The following is an 8,837-nucleotide window of genomic DNA, read 5'->3' as shown; positions in this document are numbered from 1 at the left end:
GGTGAGGAGGAGAATGAGGATGTAACCAAATGCTATGTACCGCAGGGCAGTGGGCAATGCTTGCCTGAGTGAATCCTGTCTTTAACCAGTCTCCATATTTCTCTATTGCCAGAAACTTATTTGTTCTAAAAGCTATAAAGGACTTTCACACCTTTTATCAAGATTTATGTAAGGACGCCAGCAAGAAAATCCGACCTGTTAGAAAGAACTCAGGACAGTTTTAGCCACGAGGTGGAGCCAGCACAGTACCAGAGACAGCCCACTGGCGGAAGGAAATCTCGGATGCTATTTTGTCTCTAAATCCTTCAGCAGCTTTAAGAGGATTGTTCGCTTCTCAGTTACTGAGCTAGCATTGGAGAAAGCAAACACCATAAATACCTAGTAGTTAGGGCACAGAATTCATCTATAAATCATTCTGACCCACAAATGCAACTCTGGCAGCTAATCCGATCAAGAAAAACAAAAATCAGTGCTGCTTCTTTCTTGCTCAGAACGGAAGGCAGGAGCAGGCAGGTATTTGTGTTCCTGAAGTGGGAACAATTCTGCAATGCCTTTAGGGGTCCTAATGATGAATCAGTTGAATGTCTGGCAAGTAACCAGACAGACAGATAGGATCTTCCAACTGTCTAAATAGTATCATAGTATCAGTCAGGGTTGGAAGGGACCACAAGGATCATCTAGTTCCAACCCCCCCTGCCATGGGCAGGGACACCTCACACTAGATCAGGCTGGCCACAGCCTCATCCAGCCTGGTCTTAAACACCTCCAGGGACAAGGCCTCAACCACCTCCCTGGACAACCCATTCCAGGGCTTCACCACTCTCATGGTGAAGAACTTCCTCCTCATGTCCAGCCTGAATCTCCCCACCTCCAGCTTAATACCATTCCCCCTAGTCCTATCACTACCTGATACCCTGAGAAGTCCCTCCCCAGGTGTCTTGTAGGCCCCCTTCAGGTACTGGAAGGCCACAATTAGGTCACCTCTGAGCCTTCTCTTCTACAGACTGAACAGCCCCAACTCCTTCAGTCTGTCCTCACAGGAGGGGTGCTCCAGCCCTCTGCTCATCCTTGTGGCCCTTCTCTGGACACCTTCCAGCACGTCCATATCCCTCTTGTAATAGGGGCTCCAGAACTGGTCGCAGCACTCCAGGTGGGGTCTCACCAGAGCTGAGTAGAGGGGGTGAATCACCTCCCTTGACCTGCTGGCCACACTTCCCTTGATGCAGCCCAGGATCTGATGGGCTTTCCAGGCTGCAAATGCACATTGAGAGCTCATATAAGAACAGAGAGCTCAAATAAGAACAGGCCTGTGCTTGAAAGGGACACAAATTGCTGCTGGAATCCACAGTTCAAGAAATCATTTGATAACTTTGAGCAGGATTTGAGCAGAGAGAGAAACAACTTAGAAATGGAGAGATATGCTTTCTAAAATGCTCAGAAGGATGACTGCCTGTTACATCTGTGGCGAGTCCTGTTGACTCCTTAGTCTTATAGATGATTGAAAAACAGCTGAAAGATAAAACTAAATACATGCAAGGGAGAAATAAAATGTGTATATTATTTGTCAAGAAGAATAGTTGATGACTGGAATCAGGAATTACAACTTGTAGCGACAAGATGTTCCAGGATATTTTCCTAAGGGATGTTCTGCTTTAAATGACAAGTACAATCAAACAGCTTCCCTCTTACAGCAAGTTGTACCACATGATTACGGTAATCCCTTTGGCCCTGTTTATCTGTGAAACAATAGGATGTGCTTGTGCTGGGTGCCCTAATCTGGATAGAAAATAAGAGTGGAAATAGAAGTTTTCAAATGAGAAACACACTTCTTGGAGGAAGAAGGGGAAAAAAAGAGAAAGAGAAAACATAAATCAAAACAAACCCTAAACCAGTAAAAGCTTGCATTCCTGCCTTTAGTCAACTGTTTTCCATATAAGCATGCAGGAGCAGAATGTGTTTTTCCAAAACATGTGTCAATAGAAAGTTAATCTCTGCTTTTCTCCAGCTCACAAATCACAGGTTTGACTTCTCAGATAAGTAGCAGCTAGCTAACAATTAGCCAAGGAGTCTACAGCTCCATGAAACAGATGACAAGTCTATATAAAGGTGGATTTTATAACATGTATATGTACTCTGAAAGTTTATGTAGCTGTTTTTATTCCCTTCTGCCTCAGAGATATATCTTCTGCATTCTTTACTGCTAAATACGGATGATGCATTTGCTTTTGTGCTCTAAAATGCTGCGGCCCTCATACAGAGCAATTAGTCTTTATGTGTTGCTGTGCTGTTTTGTTGTGCTGCCACTCCTGTTTGCATGCTAAATTGAGATTCAGATGTTACAGTGTGCTGTGTAATTTACTTACCAGGAGTCAATAGCTAGGAAACTGATGATGCTGTTTTCGGTCTAACAGCGAAGTGCAGCCTGATTCTTGCCTACAGCCTCAGCGTATCTTGCTGGAGGCACAACCCAGTACTACCCAGCCACTGTCAGGGGTTTTCAGTCTTTGGATATGATCTAGACAACCCTCCTCCCAAAGGACCTTGGGATAGTTTAATGTAACTACTACTTTTTCAGAGATGAGGGGGAAGTTACAGAACTACTGGGTCAGCTCTAGTTCAGTGGCAGCTTTTGCCCATCTCAGTGGGGCATACCAATACTCTTTCATACTCAGAAATTCAATCCAAATACTGAATTCTGAAACAGGTCACAGACAAATGTTAGGACTGCCTACCATTTTCATCCCAGTTTCCACCTCTAGTATGCTTTCACAACATTAACTATCAAACCAGATAAAATGCTTATTTCCCATAAAGACAAACATGAAGTAGATTGCCCATAGCCAGTAAGACCTGAAATTCAAGAGTTAGAACTGGAGGTTCAATGTGTAGTTCACACCACTGTCTAACCTAGTTTTAATTAAAATAGAAGTATCTTCTCATCTATACTTTTGGTACTGGTTTTTTTTTCATCCTGAATCTTCTTTAGTAGCAGTCCAAAGCATATTAGAGTGAGTCAAAACACTTGTGTCTCCAATTTTAGGACTTAATTTCTATGGTATCTCACCTTTGGGTCCTGAGTGGTGAATCCCACAGTTCCAGAGGTTGTAACTGACTGCATCAGATATTTACACAAATGGCACAGTTATAAATCTTCTCATTAGAAAAATGCTGTTGTTAAGTTTCTATAGAGAGATATACACATGTGTTCAGACACTACAACTGCCAGCTCTGCTCTTAAGCCTCTTGAAAGTCTTTCTGCAAATACAACAACTAGCAGGAAATGCAGAAACAACCAGTTTCAGGGCTTCGCCTCCTCACTCACCAAACTAGGCAAGTAGCTGGTCACAGTCCCTGCAGCTGCTTTTGAGGACAGTCAGAACTTCTGGATCTGGTCACTGAAAATAGATATTTAAGTATTATAAAACCAAATTCTGGAGGAAAAACCACAATAAAAATTAAAATAAATTTAGCTTGGCTACTAATGGATGCTGAAACTTCAAGGTCTAGCTAATTCCTTCTCTGATTTAGGTACAGAATTATAGAATAGACCAGGTTGGAAGAGACCTTCAAGATCATCGTGTCCAACCTATCCTCCAACACCACCTAATCAACTAAACCATGGCACCAAGCACCCTATCAAGTCTCCTCCTGAACACCTCCAATGATGGTGACTGCATCACCTCACCGGGCAGCACATTCCAATAGGCAACCACTCCCTCTGTGTAGAACTTCTTCCTAACCAGCCTAAACCTCCCCTGGCGCAGCCTGAGACTGTGTCCTCTTGTTCTGGTGCTGGTTGCCTGAGAGAAGAGACCAACCTCTGCCTGTCTACAACCTCCCTTCAGGTAGTTGTAGAGCGCAATAAGGTCTCCCCTGAGCCTCCTCTTCTCCAGGCTAAGCAACCCCAGCTCCCTCAGCCTCTCCTCATAGGGCTTGTGTTCCAAACCCCTCCACCAACTTTGTTGCCCTTCTCTGGACACACTCCAGCAAGTCAACACCCTTCCTAAACTGAGGGGCCCAGAACTGGACACAGTACTCATAGAATCATAGAATCATCATAGAATCCCATACTCGAGGTGTGGTCTAACCAGTGCAGTGTACAGGGGCAGAATGACCTCCCTGCTCCTGCTGGCCACACTGTTCCTGATGCAGGCCAGGATGCCATTGGCCCTCCTGGCCACCTGGGCACACTGCTGGCTCATGTTCAGCCTACCATCAACCAGTACCCCCAGGTCCCTCTCTGCCTGGCTGCCCTCCAGCCACTCTGCCCCCAGCCTGTAGCACTGCATGGGGTTGTTGTGGCCAATGTGCAGAACCTGGCACTTGGATGTGTTCATTCTCATACCTCTGGATTCTGCCCATCTGCCCAGCCTGTCGAGGTCCCTTGTACGACACTTGTATATCAGTCAGTTTGAATATCAGAACAGTTTAGTTATCTGGTTTTGCTATTTCTAAAGTCACCCAAAAGATAAAGGTAGAACTTCACCAGTAATGGTGGCAATAAAAAGTGCACTTCATATTTTGCAGCTGACAGCTTGCCTTCTGGAGGTGTGTATTTCATTGCTCTGGTTAAGGAGAAAATACATAGTCCTGAATTAGGCATCTAGACTTGGGTGACACAGACTTCTTTCCAGCTCACAGCCATCTTTTCTGGGTTTGCAGGGTTTATGCTGGTATATGCAGAACAATTTAATACTTACTCCTACTGGTTTCAAAATTCATCCCAAATGAAAAGATTCTGATTAATTTGCTCACCTGAAATGCCTCCCTATACACACAGTTCCAGACAAGTGAGTAAAATAAGCTGTGACAAGTGGCAGTATAATTTCTGACCTAGCAGCATGCTGGTTTGCAACAATGCACATTGTGATGTTTTCACATTGTATGATCAGAAGTTTGATCTTAATTTTGTCAGTTATTTCGATATTATTCTCTTTAGGCCAGCTGCTGCCACATGCCAAGTAATACACATGTATTTCTTTTCCTGGAGGTCAGGTGGCCAAGAAGGCCAATGGCATCCTGGCCTGCATCAGAACTAGTGTGGCCAGCAGGAGCAGGGAAGTCATTGTGCCCCTGTACCCTGCACTGGTTAGACCACACCTTGAGTCCTGTGTCCAGTTCTGGGCCCCTCAATTTAATAAGGACATTGACACACTTCAATGTGTCCAGAGAAGGGCAACAAGGCTGGTGAGAGGTCTCGAGCACAAGCACTATGTGGAGAGGGTGAGGGAGCTGGGGTTGTATAGCCTGGAGGAGGCTCAGGGGAGAACTTATTGCTCTCTTCAACTACCTGAAAGGAGGTTGTAGCCAGGAGAGGGTTGGTCTCTTCTCCCAGGCAACCAGCACCAGAGCAAGAGAATGCAGTCTCAAGCTGCACCAGGGGAAGCTGAGCCTTGAGGTGAGGAGAAAGTTCTTCACAGAAAGACTAATTGGCCATTGGAATGTGCTGCTCAGGGAGGTGGTGAAGTCACGGTCCCTGGAGGTGTTCACAAAAGGACTGGACATGGCACTTGAAGCCATGGTTTAGTTAGTCATGAGATGTTAGGTAATAGGTTGGACTTGATGATCTGTGAGGTCTTTTCCAACCTTATTGATTCTATGATTCTATGAATTTTGGGGAGAACAATGTTATGAACATTGTGTTCCCTAAAGTGTGGAGTAAGTGGGAAGAACAAACTCTTCTGTTTAGTTTTTGTTTGTTTGTTAGTTTTTCATTACTAAGCTCAGATTTATGGCAAACATACAGTAAAAAAATTTACTTTTGTTTAAAATAAAATTTCCTTCTTTCAGTAGTCTTCTTTCAGCCAAAACAGAGAACAAGGAGCTTGACCAATCAACAGTTTTTTTCAAAGTTTGGTTAATACCATCAAACTTTTGAGAGTATATCCTAAAGAAGCAAAGAGAGGGATGATCCTGGCATTCTTTCTCAGCTTAGAAACCTTTAATTGTCTTTCCTGCCTCTACCTGCTGTGTTTTCAGTTTGTCCTGTTTTCTGCTTCCAGTGTACAGAAACACAGGGACAATAGCTGCATGCCATCTCTCCAATTCCCTTAACCCATTGAATTCCAGAGCTCCAGACCATGGTCTGGATTAGAATCCTAACAAGGAACAGCAACACCACCCGCTGCTATTACAGAGTTGCATTCAAAGCCAGGTGTCATGATACAGAGCTCATACAACATGAGCCAGAGTTGTCAGTGTCAACATCAGCCCCATTAAAATTGAGTGTTATATTACTGATAACATGATGTTGATATAATTAGGCCACTAACCAAAATTTAGTAGTAGTAGTATGCCATCTACTTTGCTGATCAAGATCAAAACTCCACTGTGAAAGGCACACTTTGCCCTGAGTTAACAATTTAAACAGTATAGAAATTGAGATGCAATGATTTATTTCCTATGTGCTTTTTAAGTTATTTCACTCTCTCAGTGGACTACACACAGTACTTTCATGCTGTATCAGAGGTTCATTCATATGAATAACCTTAACCTGTTACTGAAAGCATTGAATATACCCTTGACATGTCTTCATCTTAAAAAAAAAAAAAAGAAAAGAAAAAATAAAAGAGACAAGGATGGTATTCTAACAGTGTAGCTTGTGTATTTGTTACTAGGGAAACAAACAGCAAAGAGAAAGAAACCCTCAGTGTCCTTGTCATTTGGATCTTTCAGTGGAGAAGCAGAGCTTGTGTTAAAACAATGGAAACATTGTTCAGCTTTCAGAATTCTTTGCTGTCCTCACTGAATGACAGACACTTCTTTCTCCTCCTTGTCCATCTGAAATGGAGAGTCACCTCTACATTCACAACTGGACTGCTCAGTATTTTTGTACCAAATTTTAATTCCTGCTTCTGTGCAACCTGGTCTGTTCCTCACAGATAATCCAGGATCACAGCATGTCTCTCAAGATAAACAGAAGAGAGAAATCTGATGTTGCATTCGTACCTGTAGAAAAGCATGTACAGCAGTGAGTTATTCTGAGTTTGCATTTTGAGTTGGTACTGAACCAGAGCATCAGCGAGACTTTAGACAGTGCGAGAACTACTGCTGGACTTGCTACACCTCAGTGCCGAGCCCCTGTGGTGCAACTATGGTCCCTGAAGAGCACTGTGCACATGTGATACCTTTGTCTTTTCAAGTTCAGGGCTTGGGTACTGTGACCTAAGTCATGACTGACAACTCACTGGATTGATTTGGCCATGTCAGTCATGGCACCTTGCTGTGTTGTGGGCTGGGAAGACTACCTGCAGGTCAATGTTTTTCCTGTGACTTTCTGCTCATTATTATTTCTGCTTAATATTCCTTGTTCCTAATCCTCAAAAAACAATTAGAAGTTGGAACTATGGTAAACATACTGTGGTGTAGTACTTAGAACGTGTAAAATACAATATAAGCACCAACTACTGTTAAAAGGTTGAAGAAATTTTTATAGGCAACTGTATGGCAGCTACATAATTAGGGTATAGAATCACCCATATAAAATGACAACAGGTATCCAATCCAGTCAGGTATCTTTCAGCTAGATAAAGAACAAGGGACTAAGAAGTCCATCTTGTCAAGGGAGAGTAGTAAAAGGCCCATCAAAATGAAGAAACAGCTTGTTAAACAATTGTAAAAGTCATTTATGGGATATTTTTAACTTTTTATAAGCTGGGGCTGTTTTTTCAGGAAGAGTCTCAAGATTTATGTACTCTGCTGTAGCAGCTTTAATGTAATTTCTCTGCTAAACTGTACTACAGCCCTGCCTCTTTCTCTGTTATTAGCTTGTTGTACATCTTTATCATATCTAACTAATCTGTGAGAAATGGGTAAGGAAGCTTTGTTTGGTGAACTCTGAAGTGTAGCTAAGAAAGTTAAAAGAATTGTCAACCTTCTCTTTTTACAAGACTACAGCTACCAGCACTGGAGCTATGGGAAATGATGGGGAAATTGCAATACAACCCTGGCAGGAAATAGTCTCTCACAGACTTTTTTTTTTACTGCTGTTTTGCCAAAACATATTTCTTCTTTATTGTGCAAGTACAACATTTTTGGTACTGTTCTTCAAGAAAGGTCATTAATGTGCCATTAAGAAGGAAGAAGCAAATGTCAAAAAAATGTGTAAACACATGAATTGTATTTAAAAATGGATAGGCTGAATGAAGTCAGCACATTGTTTATTGATTAGAGCCACTCGCTGAATCACAGTATCACCAAGGTTGGAATAGACCTCAAAGATCATCAAGTCCAACCTATCACCCAAGACCTCATGACTAGACCATGGCCACGTCCAATCCCCTCTTGAACACATCCAGAGATGGTGACTCCACCACTTCCCTGGGTAGTACATTCCAATGGCGAATGACTCTCTTGGTGAAGAACTTTCTCCTCACCTCGAGCCTAAACCTGCCCTGGCGCAGCCTGAGACTGTGTCCTCTTGTTTTGCTGCTGCTTGCCTGGAAGAAGAGACCAACTCCCTCCTGGCTACAACCACCCTTCAGGTAGTTGTAGAGAGCAGTAAGTTCTCCTGAGCCTCCTCTTCTCCAGGCTAAACAATCCCAGCTCCCTCAGCCTCTCCTCATAGGGCTTGCGCTCAAGACCTCTCCCCAGCCTTGTTGCCCTTCTCTGGACACATTCAAGTGTCTCGATGTCCTTCTTAAACTGAGGGGCCCAGAACTGGACACAGGACTCAAGGTGTGGCCTAACCAGTGAGGAGTACAGGGGCACAATGACCTCCCTGCTCCTGCTGGCCACACTAGTTCTGATGGAGGCCAGGATGCCATTGGCCTTCTTGGCCACCTGGGCACACTGCTGGCTCAATCATAATGGTTTCTATTATTTAATATTCTGTGAAG

This window comes from Dryobates pubescens, chromosome 25 (assembly GCF_014839835.1).
Source record: "Dryobates pubescens isolate bDryPub1 chromosome 25, bDryPub1.pri, whole genome shotgun sequence".
NCBI lineage: Eukaryota > Metazoa > Chordata > Aves > Piciformes > Picidae > Dryobates > Dryobates pubescens.
Note: the sequence above shows the minus strand (reverse complement) of the source record.